Source organism: Pteropus vampyrus, unplaced genomic scaffold (assembly GCF_000151845.1).
Source record: "Pteropus vampyrus isolate Shadow unplaced genomic scaffold, Pvam_2.0 Scaffold73, whole genome shotgun sequence".
In the NCBI taxonomy this organism is placed as follows: domain Eukaryota; kingdom Metazoa; phylum Chordata; class Mammalia; order Chiroptera; family Pteropodidae; genus Pteropus; species Pteropus vampyrus.
Window position 1 is genome coordinate 5,355,997 of NW_011888854.1, and position 23,451 is coordinate 5,379,447.

A 23,451-nucleotide genomic window follows, 5' to 3' on the forward strand; every position below is an offset into this window, starting at 1 on the left:
GTACCCTCTTTGAGGACACCTCTTAAGTCCATGGCATTATTTAATAATGCCAGAAATATTTATTGTTTGTCCCAAAAGAAACCTAACAAGACTTTTTAAAGAGTTTAATAACTTTATGATAAAAAATTTGGCCATATTGGAAACTGATATTCAAATCCTCATAGGGTTATTTCAGGCATTCTCCCCTAGGCTAAATGCACCAAGAGGAAAAGAAAATACCCCAACATAGGTGGATGGGTGTGTCAGTCCATTGATATCATGCAAGTGGCAACTCAATTCTTTCAGGATTCTTGTTTTATAAATCTAGTCTTTTTAAGACCAGAGGTCTAGCTCTAGAAACTATGCAAAGTCCACTATTTATTTTTTTACCAATTCCAAGACCTCCTCTATTTACCTCAAAGACTTGGAGGTAAATAGGAACAAAGGTCCTCCTTGGAATAACTTGCATTCATCTCCTGTGCCAACACTATATGTGTTGTAGACATGTGGTATTTTCTACCTCCAGATGGTATTGCCAAAATTAATTTGTAAAAAAGTTCTACTTAATTGGCTTAAAGAAAATTAAGTGCTTATATAAATTAAATTATCAAATATATAATAGAACCTAACCCAAATGAATTTCAGGTTCACATGACCTTGGAAATTATTTAGTATTAAATCTAGATTGAGTCTGATGGTTTAAATTAAAATGGACCTGTGTTTAGAGTTAACAGAATTAAATCTAATACTTCTATTTAGGTTTACTAGAGGTCAAATAAGTTCATATTATCTCTGTTACAAAATTTGTAAGAAAAATAAATCAGTATGATGAAATTTTTACAATCTAAACATAATTGTTAAGAACAAGTAAATTAAATTGATGTACGTAGGACAGAAAGTTTTTAAAAGGTGACCTTTTAAAATAGTTTCCCCAAATCTTTTCAGTAACCTGAAACCTTAAGTTTTGCTAAGATGAAGCTAAATGATGGAAATTTATTAAGTAACTAGATCATTAATAAAATACTAAAACATTAATTACTAAACACAGATTTAACCATGTTTGGCTTTTGTTTACAGAAGAACTAAAGATATTTGGGTCTATTAAACATATTTTGTGTCATGCCAAGACATTTTCGATGAGCAAGCCCATGTTTCCAGAAATTATAAAAGGCATTTATAAGTCTACCGGTCCACAGAATGTTAATGTGAAAGACAGAAAGAAATTGTTCACTTCTCAGTTTTCACTAGAAATTAAATATTTTTCAGGGTTAAGAATGCTAATATTTGTAATTTAAGCTAACAGAAACAATAAAGAAAACAACTCTGTATGCAAGGAAAGTGAGATGTGTATTTTTGGTAAAAGAAAGTATGAAGAATGAAAATGTATTTTGTTGTTGTTGTTTTTGTGGGAAAAGTAAGTAATTTTGTCCTAAAGTGAAGCTGGTTATTTCAGAATGGGAAAGAGGAAAAACACAGGACAAAATCTGAATATAAAAAAGGAACTTGTAGCAGGTTTGTGGAAAAATCATCTTGGGAAAGAAATGTTATAGATGGTCAAGCTGGATAAGGATGAATAAATTTGTTATAAAGGTTCTAAAAATAAGCTTTAATATTAATGGTGTATTTATGTACAATTAAATTTCTTAATTTTCTTTCATCTGCTGAAAGGACAGTCTTCTTGGATTGTTGGTCTGCTCTTAATAAAAAATTGTCAACAAAGGTTTTCTTTACGTTTTAAGTTATCTGCCTGGGAAAAACAAAGCGCTTGTTTCTTGTCAAAATAATCACGTATGTTCTATATTGTCTTTATCAGGTCTTTGATTACTTAAGTAAACCTTGTCCTTTTGATATTTTTAATATTAAACTAAATTTTGCTCAGGACTATGTAACCTTCTAGATTTGCCTGTAAAATCTTTGTCACTTTGCTTAAATAGATAATTAAGTATTGTTTCATAGTAACCTATGATCCTATCTGACCAAATATTTTAAAGTCTTTTGATATTTTTGACAAAATTCCCAAAATCAAATTCTAAATGAAGACTTTTTGACCTTGAACTAACTTTAGGATTTTATAGAGGATGTCTAGAACATCTCGAAAGATTTTTTTCTCTGTTTATAAAAACAGAAACATTAAACTATTTAGGCATATCTGATATGTTACGTTACATGGTAAGTACTGCCAAATAAGAATACTAAGCTCTCTTTAGGTTGTATTTGTATTAGTATATCAATGTTCTAAAAAATGTATGAAATCTCTAAAGTCCGATATGTCCTGGTATAATGTTATGTCATAATTCTAGTTATCTTAAAATGTTGCCTTTTACAGAAATAACCAAATGTCCTTGTCATTTCTATTATAATAAACTCTCATCTGATTTTTAACAATGGACATTTTTAAGTCTTTTGTCACTCACAGTTATTTTTTTTACTCAGATGCCTTTACAAAAGTATTCTGCTTGGTATGAAAGAAACTGCAGGTTCAGACATTTGGTGCATGTGCTTGGCTAAAGAACCAATCGGGTGAAACTACCACCTGTAAGATTTTGACTGAACACCTCTGAGTCAGAATCCCGCACAGGCGGGACAGATTATACCAGGTCCTCCTCACTATCCAAATGGCAGCCAAACTCCGAGCACGTGAACCTTGGACATACATCTCACAGATGGCTGTATAACGCCGAAGACCTCCAACTTAAATTAACTAGGAAGAGAAGTAGCTGACTTCCATGTAGACTGCTTCTGCTCAAGACAACAGATCAAGAATTCCTATTTTTGCTAAATACAAAATCCTTCTTTTCTTTCTTTCCTTACTCTGGCATTGGCCTCGGGAGATAATACCATTGCCTGTATCTCCCAGGCCATTGCTAAGAGGGTAGGTAACCTCTGAAATTTAGAACAACTTTTATTTCAGGCTAGGACAAAACCTAACTGACCCCTGGCTGGAATGGGCAAATGCAGCATTCTTTGTAGATGACGCCTGTAACAGTGCCACCTTAGTGGATGTGGAGTGTGTCCGACAGGGTTTATCTTTGTCCGTGGTGGTTCTCATTCTCCTTGGGCCTGTAATACCTAGATGGCAGGTAACTGGGCAATACCTCTTTGGTTATCTGTGTCCCTAACAGTTCTAGAATAAACCTACCAGGAGGCATTCCCTGGTTAGGGTGAGTACAAATGAGACGATAATCAGGAACCTCTCCTTAACTCTGAAAATACTGCAAGGATCTGTTATTAAAGCAGTAGCCACTAAAAGATCCATAGACTCTCCGACCAAAGTTGTTACTGATCATGGGATAGCCCTTGATTATCTGTTAGCTGAGCAAGGAGGTGTCTCAGCCATGGCCGACACTCCCTGCTCTGCCCTAGGTTAATACTTCTGGGGAAGCTGACATTCAGTTACAGGAGATCACTGAACAAGTTACCTGGCTTCAAGGGGTGACTTCTTCGAGGGGGTTTTTCTTTAATTGGTTTGGGTCTTGGGGACTATGGCTCTGAAGTCCACTCCAAACACTGGGAATTATCCTGCTTATAGTGACATAACAATCTCCCTGGGGCGTTGTACTCTCTCAAAAGTTTAAATGCATGTTCCCAGTCACAAATAATCTCCTTAAAACTAGAACACCAAGGAGGGAACAAAGACAAAGACTGACTAAAAAAATTTGTGAGTCTTAAGTCATGACCTGTGAATACCACAGAGATTCAGAAAAAGAAAAAAAAAACAAAACCCACAAAAGATCAACAAACACTGCAAGAACTACAGAGCAGTAGCTGAGAAAAGCACTAATGCCTTACATTTTGATTGTATCTCTTAGGCTGAGTTTGATCAAAAGGGGGGAATTGTTAAAAAGAAACAATAGACTCTAAAATGGAGTCACTTGTGCTAAACCTTACCAAGACTTAATACCAAGCCTGAGAGACGTTTAAGCCTCCCTCCAGGAGTGGACGTATAAGCCGATCGGTCTGGAATTTCCTGGTCAGCACTAGTGAGGTAATCTGCCCAATAAAACCCCCTGTCTGCCGGAAGGGCAGGTGACTATGCTTAAAATAAACCACTCTTCCAACTTTCTTGTCCCACTCTCTTTCTACCTATGAAAGCTTCCTTTTTTGTACACCTCCTCGGAGCACCTTTCTGTTTACTAGGTGGGATGCTGCCTGATTCACGAATCATTCCATAAATCCAATTAGGTCTTTAAATTTAGTCAGTTGAATTTTATTTTTTTTAACAGATGTTTCTTCTCTGGGAAGATAACTCCAAGTCTCCAGGCTACAATAGGTTTCCCTCCCATGTGCTTCCTCTATCATTCAGCACATCGCAATAATAGTTACTATTATTTCACTCTTTCTTAATTTGTGTCCCTATTTCCTGGGCTCCCAGTACTCAACTGTGAGCATGTTAGAGCTATTCAAGAAAATGTTGAGTGAATGAATGAATTATAGCTCAATCATGGATTATAACATATATTACTTTTTTTCCCGCCCCCAGTTCCAATTTGCTTCGCCCCCTCAGGTTGCTCAAAATCTAGCAAGGGAGACAGAAATATAACTAGATCATCCAAGTATAATAATTTCAAAAGATTCAGGGACCCCTCTCAGGCTTATCCAGAAATCCCATGTTAACAACCAATTAAATAATAAAGAAATGAATACACAGAGAGGAAAAATGAGAGAACATCATTATTTGGTGACATATAGAGTCAGAGCCTTATCAGAGCATTTGCTTTATACAATAAAGGTTGAAGAGTGCAGGGTCACGCCTGCCCTCCAGGCTGACAGTAATCCACTTTGGAGAAAAGTCACCGAACCCGTTTCAAATCCACCTAATCAAGGGCATGGTGAGGTACCTGGAAAAATACTTTGTCATACTTCTTCCTCTGCCCTCCTCCATCACCTCCAATCTACAAATCTCATAAACTTTGAAAAATTACATACTAGCTTATTATTCCTCTGGGCTTCATCCACACAAAGCCTCAAGAGACTCTTCTTGGGTGCTCTGGACATTTTCAGAGGGAAGTTTCCATCTGGTTCTCTGATCTTGCCTCCCTTAATAGGTTTCTCTACTTCACCAGGCCCTGCTTTCAGCAATCTAATTCACAGGCCATAGCTCTTCATTTCAACGCCTGCCCTTGACAACAGTCACCACTTACCTTCATCACAAGCCTCTTCTTCCACGTCAAGTTTTTTTTTAGCCCATCATCTCTTCCTCTACCCTAGATCAAGCCCACAGGACTGGGTGGAATTTTCCACCTTCACTTTATCAGCGCTGGATCTGGTCTCACCTGTCTATAGTCTCACCCAGGTAGCAGCCTCTAGTCCAACTTGAAATAAAATCTCCGAAATCCCCATTTATTTTACATCTATGACCTCTGTCTGTAGTAAGAAAGAGTATTATACCAACATACAGCTTTAGGTCTGGGTTTCTACATCCTATTTCTCTTTGCAATTGGTGTGACCCCTGTGTGAGCTAACTGGCTCAATTGTTTAGAGCTGTCATTTCAAGCTTCTGTGAGTACAGAATTCAAATAAACTCTTAGTGCTGGCATGTAACACTTGAAATGCTGACTTGTTCTGGCTGCTGTGGGTTTGGGAGTCCGGAGCCCCCTTTTTCTCTCGTTCTTATCGTCCTCAGGGTTGGAAACCCCCTCGGTTAGAGCACATTCTAATGACGCTCATGCGGTAAACACCATTGGGCCAGGTTTCGCCAGGAGCCATGCAATATCCCAGAAAGCAGCATGACAGTGGTTACGTGGGCCGACTCTGGAGGAAGACTGCTGGGGTTCAGGCCTCCACTCTCCCCTTCACTAGCTGCCACTTATTGGGCAATTTACTTAACTTCTCATCTGTAAGACAGGATCATAATGGTTCCTGCCTCTCTGTTTGTTAAGAGAATTAAATGAGTTCATAGGTGGAGAGAGCTTAGGAGAATGTCTAGCTGACCCAGAATGTCTAGCTGAAATATATTTGCTACTATTATCTTCCAAAATCATATCGTTTCCCAGGAAGACCTAGGAGTGAAGTTTAAGTGACATAACAGAGTCTATCTCAGGAAAACAGCCTGTGGCCAGAAGTCATTACTGACCTCCTTGTGCATGAGATACCAGACTGTCCCTTTGCAAACCATGTCTTGCAGCACATGAAATGGTAGCTCAGAGCCCTACAATGGGATGCTGGCTTCCTCCAGCAGAGTGACTGGCTCTGCCAAAAAGTGTACCTCCTAAGGTTTACTACGGATTTGGGTCAAGTGAGAAATTATACACAGTGCACAGCTTCCCAACAAATATGGATTGGGACATTTGATTACATTTGTAAATCTAAGGTTAATTGGGAGTTGAGTATGGCAATTCTAGGAAATAGGGTACTTGGCATGTTTATATATTTCTGAATCTGTCCCCTGTTTATAGCTACAAACATGCCATTAATTTATGATTCTCTTTCTATAGATTTCACCAGAGTAACACAAATAAAGATTAGTCATTAAACCCAGAAGGAATCTGAAAGCAGGACATAAAATTTAAAGAAGGTTATGCACTGAGGAGGAAAAAATAATATAAGAAGTAAAGGCAACAGATAATTAGCTGCTAAATCTTCAGAAAAATGCATTTTTACAGGTTGTTTTTAATAATTCGTGCTATATTGTACTTTAATCTGTGGTCCTCCAAGCTAAGCTAAGTAACTCTCAGAGGAAGGAGGGGAGAGGCCTTTCTAAGTAGCGTAAATAGGTCTTTCAAATGAAAAAATAAAAATCTGAATCTTTTTTCTCCCAAGTTTATATTTTCTTTATTACTTCTTGCACATCAAACCTGCAGGGAATATAGAGTGTAGATACCAACTCTACTTCCTGAATGCCTCGTTTCCCAACTAAAATCTGGAATGGAAAGATGGAGCCTGAGGTTCTTCAGGCTGCCTCTGAGTCAGACCCCTTCCTGCCCCAGCAGGAAATGTAGGAATAGCTCTGTCAGCATCGTCACGCCCATGCCTTCGATCAGAGCAGAAGGAATCGCTGGTAACATGGTCTACACTCCTTTAGCTTCAATTCTGAACTCCAAAAAGCCCGGAAGATAAAAGTGTTTTCCATAAATCTGGCACAAAATTTCACTTGATAGCAAAATTTGACCTTTTTGACATGTAGCTGAGTGTAGTCACTGTTGGTCACTCTGAGGGTGATGGTGCATACATTTAGTGGTGGGAATATGACTGTATTTGTTTACAGGATGCTGACCCAGAACCCACTAGAAATATTATATATAGGGATATATACCATTTTATCTTTCTAAAATATGAAAAATTTTGAATCCTGGGACATTTCTGGCCCTTTGGGTTTAGATGAAGGATGGTGGGCCTGCCCTAAGTTTCCTGGGTGGGAAGCAGTCTGAAAAAGCGCGCATTCTGCTCTGGCAGAAGGAAACGTGAATTGCAAATCTAGAAGGGTGATGTGCTTCAGACAGATGGGAATTCAAAGGCTGCTGTCGGTGTTACCTATCTCAGCCTGAGGAGCAGGAAACCGGTGCAGGGAGTGACAAAAAAATTAGTCACCGGCCATATTCTTGGACCGACTGCCCATGTGCTATCGCTGCCCACTAGTACAGGGTGAGGCCCGGGTGAGCACAAAGCAGAGCGCAGTGCCACACTTCCCCTCCGAGAACCCTTCTCTCGGGACCTGCTACAGTGCTCTCAGCAGCATCTTCGTGTCTCGCTCTTTCACATCTCTTTACTCGGAACATCTCCTCTTCCATTCCTACAAATACACAGTAATAGCCATGCAGAATTCACTGGTAGTGACAGCAGCACGTTTATGAAATCCAGAAAGCACAATATTAGTTTTATTCTAGCTATACTTGCTTTATTTATTTATTTGTTTTGTTTAGTTTATTTTTTTTATTCTGGATTCAGACTTCCTGGTTTCAAATTATGGCACCATCACTTCCTAGCTATGTGACTATAGATGAATTATTTCATTTCCTTGTGCCTCAGTTTTCTCATTCATAAAACAGGGATAACAGTACCTATCTCACGTAGTTGTTGAGAGGATTAAATGAGCGAATACTATCCTGACATCTTGAGTACCCCGTGAACGTAACCTACTGTTATTTCTGCAGGTGTCTACCACTGTCTTCTAAATGAGCTCCAAAGCTGAAACTATGTTTTTCGCCATATTCGATTCCTTGTATCTAATTTCCTAAGATGGTACCATAAAGGCATTTGGTGGTTAATATTTATTTGCCGGATATAAAGATAAAGAAGAAGACAACAACATCAAAAATAGATGCACGATCAAAACCTCAGTATGAAGTTACAACCTGCTTTCATGATATTGACAACTAGCATTCTGGTGGTGTGCCCAGTTTCTTCCCTTCCCCTTTCCTCCTCTCACTAATTTGTTTTGAAACTAAGAAACAAAATGATAAGAGTATAATAAAACAGTTGATATACAAATTTCAAAATAAAACCATCAGGCAGGAACAAATTTCTAAGGAAGTCCGTCATACTCTATTCACATGTTTAGCTTCTGACTACCCATCCCTTAAACATTAATGCAAATAATATTAATCATAATGTCTAGCTAAGAATGCACTAAGAACAATTAATTCTGCATTAAATTGAACCCCAATTATTTAAGTACCATAACTAGAAAAGAAATCTTTCTAATGATTTATGGTTCCCTGCCAATTCACAAATTCAGTCAGACCTTGGAGTAGATACTCTTTGGCCTTTCCCAGGGCATCAAAGTTAACGCCTGTCTCAACTGGCATGTGGGTCACCTCCACCAGTGGGTTCATAATTGTGGGGTACATTTTCAGTGAGCCCACAGTTGTACTGGAGAAGCTGGGAACCCCATCTACTCACCCACTTTTCTCTCATCTCCTGAATTAATGTCAGGGCCGCTATGACCTTTTTTCTAGTTAGCCCTAACTAGACCAACTTATATTTGTCTCAGTCAAATTCACCTCCACCCTATTTTATTTTTCAAAAAAGTATTGACCAGAAAGAATGTCCAACCTAAGGTGAAGAAAAAAAGAAAAAAAAAAAAAAGAGTCACAGCTAAATGTGGGTTTAAAGCTAAAGAGACTTGAGATTGAAAAACTGCCAGTTCTTACTGCTCACTTACTCACGAGGGTTTACAGCTCCTGAAATCATGCCAGGACTCTGAAAATGAAAGCTCACAGTTAGAACGATGGCTCATGACAGCAGAGATCAGTCATGTGATAGGCCAAGCGTTTTCCGTCATTGCCTTCCTCAATGAGACAGGGCTCAGAAACAGAGGTTAATCGGTCAGATAGCATCCATGGAGGCTGAGGGCAGCAGAATCCAGCTGCAGCAATTAATCATTTAATTGCTTTCTGATTCACTTTAAATGTCTTTTTAAAAGATATTAAAGAAAAACATTATTGAATGGACATTTTAGACTACTTAATAAAGACCTAATATACCCTTTGTGAACCAGAGAATAAATAGATCTCAAGCCAACTCTGTTCAATGTTTTCTTGGGCAACATTTACTTACATAGAGGAAGGAGTGACAGAGTCTCTGGCTGCAGCAGAAAAAAAATGCAGGTGTAAAAGTATGTAGAAAAGAAGCATGAATGTAAATAAAAATAGCTTTTTTTTTTTTTTTTTTTTGGCTAAAGGATGTGTGTCAGGGGTCGAAAGGAAAGTCTAGAAACATACATACTAGGTTTTTAGAAGGCCTTGAATGCCAAGATAAAACAGCCTGAACTTGATCTATTGGGCCAGGGGTCTCCAACCAATACTGCTCCGTGGCCTGTTAGGAACTGGGCTGCACGGCAGAAGGTGAGTGGCAGGCAAGCAAGCGAAGCTACATCCGTATCTGCAGCCGCTCCCCAGAGCTAGCATCACCACCTCAGCCCCACAACAGATCATAAGGCACTAGATCCTCATAGGAGGACCCGCCCTGGTGCCAAAAAAGGTTGAGGACTGCTGCATTAGGCAACAGGAACCACTGAGGTTTCTGAGCAGAGGAACAGCTCAAGTAGGGCACGGCATGAATGGCAGGGTCCAGCAGCCCTGGGTTGTAACTCTAATGCTGACCCTTGTTAGCTGGCATCGGCACCATCACAATCTTTTTGGAGCCTCCCAAGCTGTACTATGGAAGTAATTATGCCACTTCCAGAGTTATTGCAACATTAGAAAAACATACATGACACACCCAGAAAAACAGCACAGAAAAAATACCTATTAAGTAGGGGTAGCTGTTACTGCTGCTGTACTCTGGGTAGGAAGGTCAGAGGGGAAGAGATGGGAAAAGGGAGACCATAGAGGTCCAGGTAAGGGGTAGAGAAGCTGGACTAGACAGTGCGAGCAAGGAGAGCAGAAAGAGAAAACGAGACAGAATGCAAGGGACATGACACGGCAGAATCCAAGGAAACGGAGACTAAGAAAGGTTAACTTGTCCAAAGCTATTTGACAATGACTGGACGCGACCAAGGGAAAAGAAGCCAAAGAGACTTCAAGAATTGAGCTGAGATAAGTACCACGCAAGTCAGAGAGACGCAAACTTCTACGAGGATCTAAAATAAATAATAAATGTAAAATAATGCCAAACACTGAGCTTGGATTTCTAGAATGACTACGGAAATAACCAATTCTTCTTTCTGCAATGATCCCACCTGAAGTCCTAACAATAAGAGCTGCCCTGAGAACAATCTTCACATCCACGGGGCCAGTAATTCGGGCTATGACATCAGTACTCAGCACTGTCTTCTTCCCACACCTTCTCCATTGCTCACTTCGTCAGTCACCTCCACCACAGATGTCCCCACCACTGCCTCAGGCATTTCCCACAAGCTTCACTGTCCTCACTCACTTTATGATCCTCTCAGCACGAATAAGTGCTGATGCTCTCCTCAGGCTAGAAATGCCTTCCGCAGACTCGCCTGCTTGGGTAACAGGTAGAGAAATACCTGGCACTTCAGAACAGCCAGACAGCACCTAATAACTCAGTGCCCCTGACATTTTCATTACACACCACGTTAGAAGTTTCTTCAGGAAGCAGCCTTAATAATTTTGCACCACTCTGCTCAGTGGGGATTAATATTACGTACTTACACTTAGGGGGCTGCAGCCCCTCACCCAATACAAGCTTCTGTCCTCGTCTGGGTCGTTGTGGTTTTAGCAGTGTCAGCTCCATATAATTCACAAAGGAATCAACCCACAGACACTTGCATGAGCCTGCCAGGACAGCAGGGGAAACTTTACAGCATATATAAATGGACTTTAATATTGCAGTATACCTTTTGGGACGTATGTCTAATTTGTTAGAACAGGCAGAAAAGCTGACAAGCCACTTTGCGCCTTCTCGGAGGCCTCTGCAGTGCGCAGGCTGCCCTGGAGAAGCACAGGGTTGCACGCCTCGGGCTCAAGGCCCCTGGCTCACCGCCCCTGGCTCATGGCCCCTGGCTCTCCCCACAGGAGCGCTCCTACCCCAGCCTGCTCTGCAGCTCTGGGCCGGCCCGAGAAGACGACGCAAGTGTGTTCCTGAGGAGCTTTCCTCTTCTTCCACCAGAGCTGTCCATCCTCAACATCACTAAGAAAACACTGTGATTTAATATTATTTTATCATTAACTTCAGCACAAATGTCATGCTGACTTACCTCTGATTAGCGATGGTGCACTTTCTGTGCACTCTGACCGCCTCCAGAATAACAGAATCAATACAGTGTTTCGTAGGCAAAAATGTTTTATGCTTTACAGAGGGAAGTGAGACTTGGGGAGGTGGTTGGAGATCATGTGAAATTAAAGGTTATTTAGAAGCCAAGTCATCATAGATAAGAAAGTGTTCTTTCTCAGTTCTTCACAGTATTCCTAATCTGGGAACATTTAGCACAGGGCACTAAATGGGGTCTTCCCATGGTCGAGTCTCCCATGGTGTGCCAGTGTTTCTCTTTCCACATCACTCTCGGTTCAGAGGAGGAGACCCCGACATGCATGGTTAAGGTTTCCACTTCTTTATCTCTGTGTATCAGAGTAATATTAATGATAAATATCTAATATTCACTGAGTGCTACTACTTATTTCTGTTTTATTTCTTTGTCACCAGTCTGTGAGATATGGCTTTATTATCACTCCCATTTCACAGATGAAAAAACTGAGCCTTAGAGGCTTATCTGAGGCTAGATAGCTGGCAACTAGGAAAATCAGAACTCTAATATAGCTCTTTTTTATAGTAGTCAGAATTAAAAGTCATTATAACTCACTGGAACAATGGCGTGCACAAATGACTCCTTACTCTATGAAAGGCACACAGCTAATCAATCACTAGATGGGGGAGTGAGGTGACGAGGAGGAGAATGTCCATTCCTCATGGTATCTACGATCTAACTGGGTAGGCAAGCCCTAAATACACGCAATGTATACATTTAGATGATATCAGAAACAGCACTGGTAATGAGATTCATTACCAATTTAGCAATAAAGATCAAAAGTGCCAGAGTGAGTCAGGTGAGGGAGGCTTCTCTCCAAACAGGAGGAGTCAGGGAAGGCGAGGGGAGAGAGGAGACCTGAGTGGTACCTGACAGAGGGGTAGCACTCGGTGAGGCTAGAGATGACTGGAAAGTGGAAGAAGCATCCAGGGAAAGCGGGCAGGATCGCTAGCTAGTGTAGGCGACAGGTTTCCACAGACCAGCGTCGGTCACTGATTCCAGTGCGGCATGAGCCCAGACAGTTAAAGCACAGTGACACGGTGTTACAGGCTAAATTGTGTCCTCCTAAAATTCACATGCTGAAGCCCTAACCCCCAATGTGGCGATATTTGGAGATAAAGCCCGAAAAGAGATAATTCGGGTTACACAAGATCATATGGGTAGGCCCCTAATCTACGTTCTTGTAAGAAGAGGAAGAGACGCCAGAGATGCTCAAGGACAGAAAAGACCATGTCGAGGACAGAGTGAGATGGCAGTCATCTGCAAGCTAAGGAGAAACCTAACCTGTCAACACTTTGATCCTGGACTTGCAGTCTCCAGAACTGTAGCAGAATAAATTTCTGTTTAAACCACCCAGTCTGTGGTATTTTGTCACGGCAGCCCCAGTAGACTAACGCACGCACCTTCAGGTGTTCCACACAGAACCTCCCTACCCTGGCAGGACGTGCTAGCCCTCCCCTATGCTGCCTTTGATCCTAACTGCCTTAGAGGACTTGAAACCTGGAGCAGATTTCTCAGCTGCTCGGCTCTTACATTTGGTCATCGTGAAGACCTCTGCTGGAATGCTTAGACCTCAGAAACAAGCTGAAGATCTACGGCAGTGCATTTGAAGTCCCCTCTGCTTAGCGACACTGTCCCCATTCCTTGGCCGACAGATATGAGATCATACTGTGCATGTTGAGTAGGCAACAGCAGCCGCAAGCAACTTACCACGCAAATTTAACTACATCCTGTTAAAGTGTTCCCTGACCAGGAGCATGGATGGCAGCCACAATGTGGTAAATGCTGGTGAATGTTCAGCACCCAGTTCTTGGGGGTGGGAGGAGTCCTGATTTGCAGCACTGGCCCATATGCATGACAAAAATATCTCCTGCTACAGCTGATTTCAAGCTACCAACATAAAGTCACCGGGCCACAGAGGTAGGAAGGAATGCCCATAGCTGGCTCTCTCAGCTGGCACCACCCACCTCCAGCACGTCCGGTTACTGGAAAGTTTCTAACACTTACTGTTATTTCTGTACTTACCTCCTTGCAGAAGGCAGATCACACTTGCTATAATACCTAAATTCTCTAAGTGTAAGAGCCCCCAAAGAGTAACCCAAAGTACATTAGCTCACTATTTTTATTAGGATAAACCCTGGACCCACTATGTTCTAAGAAAACATTTTCAGAAAGGGCCTGTGGACCTAAAAGCAGCTATGAAAAAAAATGTCAGGAACTTAGCTCTTATCTTTTTTCTCCCCCCCATCTAGAAATATTATCTCGAAAACCCTCTCCCTGTCTCCTCCCTTACTTTCCCTTCCTCCTGTCTCCCGCTCCTCAAGGATGGCTCTTCCATCTTCTTTGCTTCTCTTCAACATCGTAGTCGAGCACGACCTTTCCAATGGTCCACTCTCTTTCTCCTACGACTTAGCTTTCCTGTGGAGATGGACCCTAGTCTTTGCTAAAAGGAGCAATGAGGGGATAAACCCACTCGGGCAACTCAAGGGTAAACCCAAAGCAGCCAGCAGATTTAAAAGGCCTGCAGGATTAAAGACAGATAACGGAGAGCAACATTAGCCCTCTTTATCCTTGCTTTCCCAGAACCAATTCAGCTTTTTTCCTCTTCTTTTTTTTTTTTTTCAAACACAGAGCCAGCCATTAGTAGAAGAGCCAAAGCCTGTGGCATACAGACAAGGAATAAATGGCTACTGGAGTGGGAGTGACCAGCACTGAAGTCCAGACATGAAGTAGTTAGGGCTGACCTTAGGAAGCGGCCAAAAGAATAGAAACGAAAACACAAATACAAACACAAGCCATGAAGCCGTATTCTGAAGTAAAATCAACAAGATTGGGCCACTGATTAGAGACAGAACGGCAAGGGAAGAAGATGGCGCCAGGCTTTGAACAATGACTGCCCAGATGAGTCATCCTGGAGCTCAGCTCCAGTTGAGTTTCTCAAACGAGAAAAAGCCTTCGATGGCTCCAAGCCCACTGCACACACAATGAAGTTTAAATTCCTATATAAGGACTGCCACGACTTTGCACTAAGTTAACAGCAATTAACTTAGTGCAAAATGGACTCATTCGTTCATTCGGCAAACATTTATTAAGCAGCTACTATGTATTATGCTGGATCAGGGAATCAAAAAAGGGAAAAGGGCACAGTTCCTGTCTTTGAGAAGTTCTGAGCCTAAAGGGGGTAGGGTAACCTTCAAATAAATCAATATACATATGTGCAAGCTCTGTTCATGATGTTCTCTTCATCTGAAATCCTTTCTGTTAATATCGAGTGCCCACCACAGGCCAGAGACTGCTCTTGACCCCAAAGACCCAGTCAAATTATTTCTACTCATTTCCCAATCAGACCTGTAGATCTATTGATCTGAGATTGTCTGCACTGACAGCTGAGGCCAAAGGGAGCCTCATAGGGGAAAGACTAAAGAAGAAGACGAGACCCAATGACACTCTTGGAGCCTGTGGCCTGTAGTTCAAGGACTGGGAAAAAAGAGAAGAGCCAGAAGTACCCAAAGGAGTAACCAGAGAGAGAAAAAAAAAACAAGTGAGTCACAGGACCCAGGACTGGAGAGTTTCAAGAATAAAGAGAACCTGAACTGAGTTCAATGCAGCTGAAGGCTCCTGGTGAGAAGAGTGAGAAAGGCAGCACACAGCCACTCAGCCCAGGTGACTGATGGCGATGAATAAGGAACAGGCTGAGGGGAGGAAGTTTGTGGAGAAGGACAACCTAAAGATGCACAACGGAGCCAGGGGACTCTGGAGCTGGAACTGGGCGGGCACAGAATCCACGGGCTCACGCGGAAAGGTTGGCCTTCTTTCCCCAAGATGAGAAAGAGGAAAGGACAGGTAAATATGCAGAGATACGGAATCAAGGGAGGTCATAAAGACCCCGGAGGGTTTGAAGTCAGACAGTCCCATGTCTGAATCTCAGTTTTGCCACTTCCTGTACCCTATCAGGCAAGTTGCTCAAACTTTCCAATCCTTAGATTCTTCATCTATAACATGGGTAAAGTAACACCTTCCCCATACAGCTGTTGTGAGAACACACTGAGAAAACGTATGTGCCACCAGTTCCCCCTTGCCTGATCAGTCTAAAGTCATATGGGGTCACACGAATAAATCCCACTGCCCCTTGCCTTTATCTGCTCAAACCGGACTGTGGCCTTTTGCAAAATTCTCTTGAAAAAGTGCTCAGCAACAAGTGAGCCCATCTCACTGAGCTCCCGTGGGTCAGCCAGGTGACTGCTATCCCCAAACTGCTGCAGCCGAGGCTCTGGAACAAACAGGATGCTAAATCCCAACATGCTGCCTTGTGCTACAGAGTTCTGCTGATGCGGCCTTTGCAGCTTGGACTTAAAGCATTTCTCTAATGCCCCTCCCCGACACCCTATCAGTCTCAGTCAGGGCCTGGACAGAATCTCAAGTGACAGGCATTATGCTAAACCTAGCATAAGCTCTCCTCTCTCACAACCAGCTTTGAGTCAGGCTCTGGGGTCTCTCCATCCTTCATATTGGCACAGCTTTAGTAGGATTGCCCCATTAATTTGTTAGACACCTCCTGATATGTATCAGTCCCAATCTAGATTACAAGAGACCCTGGCACACAGCAGGGGCTCAGTAAAAGTTCCCTTGCCCCTTCATCCAGCACCAGGGTTTTACTTAGACTTCCAGTTTGGGACGCCCCTTCTCTCATCCTCACACCCAGGTTTGACCCGGATGCATAAAGACTTGGTTATACATATAGTGGCAAGTTCGTAAATGTTTAGCAAACAGCTCTCTGGGAGAAGAAGCCTGAATTTGTAGTGTTTGTTTGCCAATTCTCATGGTGTAAACACTCCACCATGGCTGATTTCAGTCTCCCAACATGACATCAACCACCTTGCAAAATTCCTTAACATTTAACAACCTGTTCTCCCGAGCTGGTTGAGCTGTCTCTGGCACACTACTTGACAAGTTACCTAGAAGTCTTGGCCAGTAGAGAGCTGAAGCAGCTCTAAAGTTTACGTCCATTTAATAAAGTCCCATGCATATCCAGCTACTGCTCTCTTAAGACAACATCCCACCCCAACTGCACTGCCATGGCGACAAATTGCAAAGGCATCGAGTCTCACTTAGGGATCTTCACTATTTTCACACAGTTTGGGAAAGGATTGTATTTAAATGGCGTTTTGGCATTTTGAAGGAAACAGACACACCCTGACGGGTGAAATCTCGGGGATGATCAGTGAACAAAAACACTGTCACCAAGTAAGTAAACAGTGACAAGTTTATAAGATGCTGTTGGCAGTAGCTGGATTTCTCAGTGCTGAACACTTGAGTTGGGCATGGTGGGAGCGGCTGGTTAGCCATTTGTCAGGCAAAGTCAAAACAGCCCTCCAGCTACAGCACAGACGGCAGACTGCAGCTTGTCAGCATTTTATTTATGACTCTTAATTAGCAAGCAAAGAAGGAGGGAAGAAGTTCCCAGCTTGGGATATACATACTTGTACATATATATTTTGCCCAGAAATAAAAATCTTTGTCAAAATAATTTAAATTCCCACAACTTTGAGAGGTAGATATTATAATTTATGTTTTAAAGACAGGATACTCCATCCCACAAGGTAAGTATAATTATCCTAATTTTACCAATGAAGGTTCAGAGAGGCTGAGTGATTTTTCCAAGGTAACACAGCTAGAACATGGCAGAGCCGAGACTAACAATCTTCAGATGCTAATGCAGAGGCTCTTTCAATCACATTGTGGCCGGCTCTTACCTGGCATTCATAGTGACAGTCCACTGACTTTGCTTTAAAGAGAGTTGACAACCGAACTTAGTACTTTTCTGAATAAACTTCTTGTCCAATTGGTCCTTTAGAGGGAGGGGAGTTTCTGAGTGCGTGAGGAACACAGGATGACTGAGTGAGTGACGTCAAATCCCTGTCTGCTTCTGAAGACCTGGGATCTTGCTTTGCGACTGACAGAGTCTAATAGGGCATAGGGCAGGGAATAAAGAGTGATCCCCATAGCCTATGAGTCCCAAGTGACTCTGCTCTACAGAGAAGGAGTCTTTGAGCTGCTGGGCCTTCGGGTGACTGTGAGGGACAGGAAGCATCAGAAGCATGAGCAGACCTGGCTACTACAAACACACCGTATTTGCAGATGCCTTTTAGAAAGGGTTTCACTGATTACTTCTGATCACTGATTTGACCAAAAAAACAAAAACAAAAACAAAAAAACCTGATATTGACATAATACAGAAAAGAACATTTCTGTTGACGTAAATCATCTGTATTACAGGCTGTTTTTGTTTTTTAATTCCTGCGAAACCAAAGGACAAAGTGCATCTATTTATTCTCAAGGGTTCCAGGCCTCCCTGAAGAATGAACTAGAAGGCAGCAACTTCCCGGCTCCCTGAGGGGATGTGGTCGGCACCGCGGAGGCCACCAGGACTTCCGGTTCCCTTCTCTTACAGGGACACGGAAGGACTGTACTTCTCCATCTCAGAGAAGTTAAGCATGGCCATGCGACTTGCTTTGGCCAATGAAATATGGTCAAATATAATGTGTGTCCCTTCTGGATGGAAGCATCAGTTAAGAATTAGTTAACTACACTCGCTTCCTCTGCAGCAGAGATTCCCAGCAGCACACGCTGAGGTGACAGACTGTCTGCCAATTGGGTCCTAGAGTCATTCTGTGAGGCAGAATCGCCACTGAGTTTTGGAAGCTGTTGTTACCACAGCATAACCTCACCTACCCTACTAGGACAGGAGGTGGGTGAAGGTGTTATCTAAGAGGAAAGCACAGGGTAAGAAGTCAAAGGCTGAAGGCTCCGAGATGTTTGAATCCCACTGGAAACTTGGGGCTCTGAGCACCAGAAAACATTTCCTCAGGGCCATGTTGCCCTGAAGTGAGCAAGAGGGTGGAAGCTAGAAAGTCGGTGAAAATGAATCTGTACCCTCAGGTTTCCAAACAGATGACTAGAAAGGATCTAGACTCCCTGGAGCCTAATAATAAATCTGAACTGAACATGGCAGTGAAATCGAGTCAAATCAGCTCCACCAATATCCACGAGTGCCTACTCCTGCATAACACTGTGTTTAGGAAGTGCTTAGGGGTACAGAAGCCCTTCTTTCTTTCAGTCTAATTAAACAGCACAAACTTAACATCAAGAAACATTAAATAATATGTATACTTTTGAAGTTCAGATATAAATGACTAATGTGATGCCACGAAGCAGTATAATTAGTGACCAAATTTACCACATACAAAAATCCCTATACATGTGGTGAAGGGGTCGATCACCACTGAAAAACTAACTACAGTTTGCTCCCTGCTTCACCTTCACGTCCACAAGTGACATATCCCCATCAAGACCTTATGGCTGAGACTGGCCACGAGTGGAAGAAACGGAGGGGATGTTCAGGCTTTTGACACAAGCGGCAGATGAAGAAAGAGCTCCTCAAGTTCCTGGCAGCTCAATTGGAAGTAACCAAGAGCAAATAAGCTGCCTCGTGGGGCCTGCCTCGCCTTGCCACATGCCCTGGGTATAATGGTGAAAGGGCTCGAGGAAGGCCAAGGCCAAAGCAAGAAGCTGCAGCAGCTGTCATATCCCGCGTGCCCCCCTCGACCCTGCTCCAGATGGTTTGGCTGTCACAACCAGGGATGCCGCCAACTCACTGGGCAACAGGTAAGTCGCTCATTGCTGCATATGTTATGGCACCTAGAGGTAGCACTGAGAATCTGTCTTTGGACTGAAATATAAGTCAGATCTTACTGAGGAAGACCTGATTATAACAAGGAGACTGGTACCTAATCCAACCACTCCCTCCCCGAGCCTAGCCCAAACAAACCTGTGCTGTGCAAAGCTGCATGACATCATGGTTCACAGGAAGGTTCTGCTCCCCTTTCTCCGAGCCTCTGGAATCACTGAAGGTTGACTGTAAATTGCCACCTTTAGGGGCATTCTCCAAGTCGCATGACTGAATTCCTGCAAAGAAGAAAAGAGGTAAAGAGTTCACAGAGTTTGAGCAGCCACCAAGACAGCAGTGCCCTGACGCAGTGCCCTGACGCCGGACTGCGCAGCATCAGTGAGTTGGAGGGAACGCTGCTGCTCTTCCTTTGTATGTAGAAAGGGGCAAAATGTTAGTGCCTTCCAGATACACAGCCCTCCTGAAGGAAATGGTGGGCCCGCTGTCCAGACGGGCAGCACCCTGGGCAAGTCTTTAATAAAGGCGACTCGGGACTGCCAGTCGTCGTGTGGCTCATCCCCAGGGAGGTGGTCTGGCCTGCAAAGCTCCGTGCAGACATGGACTATGTGACCACGTGATTAACTGAGCCGATAAGTCTCAGTTACTCTCTCCCTCTCTCCCCGTACATCCCTCTCTCTGTCCCCTTCTCTTTATGGAAATTAAATGGGGAATTCAAGGAGGATAGTCATTGAGTTGTTAGTGAAAACTGATATATATATACAAAGGACATGTGCCATGGGACAGAGGGTATGAGAGTGCCAAAATCAAGACTAAGCTGAAGAAATGAGCTAATTGAAAGGTGTACATAGCTGCAAGCTGAGCCAAGTTGGTGGCAGCAGCTTTGGACACAGAGGGCAAGTGTCTATGGTGGACAGCATGGGGGTTGTAACTCCCACAGCTAAGCTGCACCAGACTCCCCAGTTCCAGCTTCCTAGGCCTCCTCAAGACCAGTTTCCCATAAGAGTCCCGTCTCCTGTATCCTGCCAATCAACCCCATTGGCAAAGCTGCCTCAGCGTGTCCTAGGTCTTGCCCTCAGTCTGCCTAGCATTCATGCTGAGGACCAGGCTCTGCAGATTCCTGCATGCTGGCTAGTCTAGATCAGCTCTGATGCGCCCTCAGTCATTATCGCCAGATGCTTTTCATCCCAGGCATTTCACACTTAGCATGTCAGGCTATAGTGTTACCATTTGTGCAGGTTTTGATGTTTCGGTCTCAACAGCTCTTTGTTTTGTGGAGTATTTTTAGCATGAAATGGGGGAGGGAGCTGGAAGAATGACCAGAGAAAAGAACAGTTCTGGGTGGGGACAGTGTCACATTCTCAATGTGTTAAGAGCCTCACGTATATACATGCTCCAAAAAGTGATTGTTGACGATGCTGCCTTAATCCCACCTTCCTGTGTTTATAAAGACAAGTACAGACAATTGAAAATGAGGTCTCAGGGGATCCTTGACGACTGAAACTCTTCCTCCCTCAGGAAGTGAACCAGGGAACATGTAAGTGATCATAGAAAGATACCACATAGGACAGAAGATTTCAGGAAAAGAGAGAAAGAGAGGGAGGGAGGGGTGTTGTGGGGGGAGACAGAGATAGAGAGAGAAAGATAGAGAGAGGGAGGGAGAGAGGAAAAGAGGGAGGGACGGAGGGAAGGAGGAAGGGGAGAGAGAGCAAGAGAGAGAGAGAGAGAGAGAGAGAGAGGAAGAGGAGAGAGAGAGGGAGAGGAGAGAGAGAGGGAGAGGAGAGAGAGAGGGAGAGAGAGGGAGAGACCTTTTCAAATCCATTTAAAACAATCCGTGCAGCTGTTTCCTGAACTCTCCGGAAGAACTGAGATGCAAAATGCTATACCGCCCCTCCATCACTCCCCCACCCCCGCCCTGCAAACTGGCTTTCAGGTGACGCAATGATGAGACCTCTGCGGTGAGCTCTGTCTGGAGGGATGCAGCCAGCCAACAGAGCATGGGGTGCTGCCACCTCTTGGACGTTCACAGCCAAAGCAAGTCTCTGTCCCAGAAAGGATGTATTTCAGTGGTATTATGAAATGTGAACGGGCAATCTGTTCTGAAATAATTGCTCAGTGTGTTGGCCTCCTTTTCTGTTTTAGAATTTCAAAGGCATTATAGGCCGAAAGCAGTGCCAGCCTGTTAGTGGCACCTACACTGATTAGATCTAGCCCATCACAACCACAGCTACACAAAAGCTCTTTTTCTCAATTAATAAAATGCAATCAATGGTATCATTGAAAAACTCCTGCCACTTTAATTTAGAGCTATTTAGAGCTTCAATTTAGAGCTGTGTGCAAATTTTAGGATATGCATTTTTTAGCTGACATGATTAACAGCACCTAATTTCTGGGATACGCCCAAATTTCTGTAGGGAAAAAAGAATGTTTACCAGGAACATACGCAATAATGACAGCTACCTTCCCCTTCCTTCCCTACACACACACACACACACACACACACACACACACACCCTCTCTCTCACACATGTGCAACCCAGTTCAGTTCCAGTTATTTAGTGTCTCTCTTGCCTGTGGAAAACTTGATATGTCCACGCTGGAAATATCTAGGGTGCTCTGAAGCAGGATACAAATTTTAAGGCCTTTATTACACGATGGTCCGTTTGAAATATTTATATTGATCGGCCCAGTTCCTGAGAGGAAATAGGTTGTTTCTCTTATTCTCTCAGGTACAGGTCATCTGAGCAGTTGGGTTGTCATTTTTCTAATCTCTGCATTTCCCTAAGGATAGCGAGAGGATGATTTAAACGGCAACATTAGCTGCTTTAGGCTAGATTTTCAAAGCTACACCAAGGGAGTTAAAAGCGCAAATCCTGTTATTGTTACAGGATTAATGCACAGAAGTCCCAGAATACCACTTTGGAAATGTAGCCAAGGAATATTATTTTAATGTACTCTATGTTATTTTTAGACTCAGCTATAGCCCAATTATCAGCTGGCGCATCAAAAATGAGACAAGACAGATAGCTTTCTTTAATCCAAAATTCTAATGAGGTTTTTGGTGTTTGTGTTTTCTTGCCACTAAGAAATCTGGATATTTGGGAGGAAAAAAGTAAAAAACAGAGACTAGAGCAGCTACCTCCTACCTGCTCTGTTGCTATAGAGGCTGCTACTTAGAGTACTGGTTCTACAGACTATTTTAGCATAGTTCTCCCCTCCCCTCCAGGAGAGGCAGGTGATACCAAAAAAAATAAAAAAAAAGGTATTGAATCATGGGAACCTCTTGACCACACCATAAAAAGCTATAAATCAACCGCAGCATAGTTAATGATTTCAAGGCAGCAAGTCAGGGTTCCTGCCATCCATCATTTCTATTTCTGCTTTTCACATCTTAGATTGTTGTTCAAAAATAACTATCTGTAAAAGGTCTTCCAGTTGGAGTAACTTTGCTTCCAAGTTGCCCTGTGGGCATCAACCAACAGTTATTGATTCTCTAGATTCCTGCTGCTGGGTTTTATTAAACTGGACTTGTCTTTCCTTCTGGCCTCTGAGTAACTGCCTATGTGGTCGGAGATGACCACATCACTGTCTCTGGGCTACATCTAGTCTGAGAGATGCTGGCCCCCAGAAGAGCTCTCACCTTTGCACTAGTCAAGAAATACTCTGCACCAGCAGCTCCTCTAACTTTCAAATCCCAGAGTATCTTCTGTTATCTCACAAGGTGCGGTATCTTTCTAAAAAGGGCAAGCTTGCTAGCACAGATCTGTTTCTGTGTGGGTTTCACTTGGTCAGTACAGAGGGCTTCACCTGGAACTCTCCGATCGGTCACCAACGATTCACAGACCCCAGAGCCAGCTCAGCAAACAGAATTGAACCTTTGTGCCACCAGTGACCACTGGCTATGACCCTGATTTTTAGAGCTGTTGTGAGAAGGATTAAATAAGCAACATTCTAAGAAGCACTTAGCACAGCACGTGGCACCTTGCCGGCTCCCCTGAGTTAAGGAAGCAGCAGCACCAATGTTTTCTAAAATTCGTCTTCTATATTTAAGTGCATTTTTCAATTTACAAAATTATTTTTGCACATTATCTCATCAGCAATACAGTGAAGAGGCTCGTTAATGCCTGTGGTGGGTAAT

At 43.0% G+C, this 23,451-nt stretch overlaps 1 protein-coding gene across 5 annotated transcripts in view; it reads right to left on the reverse strand.

Annotated features, from left to right (window-relative positions):
- The window catches only part of JADE1 (jade family PHD finger 1), a 305,056-nt gene that overhangs the window by 264,951 nt on the left and 16,654 nt on the right, over positions 1 to 23,451 (reverse strand). For all 5 annotated transcript variants that reach the window (XM_023531786.1, XM_023531785.1, XM_023531796.1 and 2 more), the window contains one exon: positions 19,458 to 19,594. The gene's annotated coding sequence lies outside the window, so the exon portion shown is untranslated. The remainder of the gene's footprint in view (positions 1 to 19,457; positions 19,595 to 23,451) is intronic.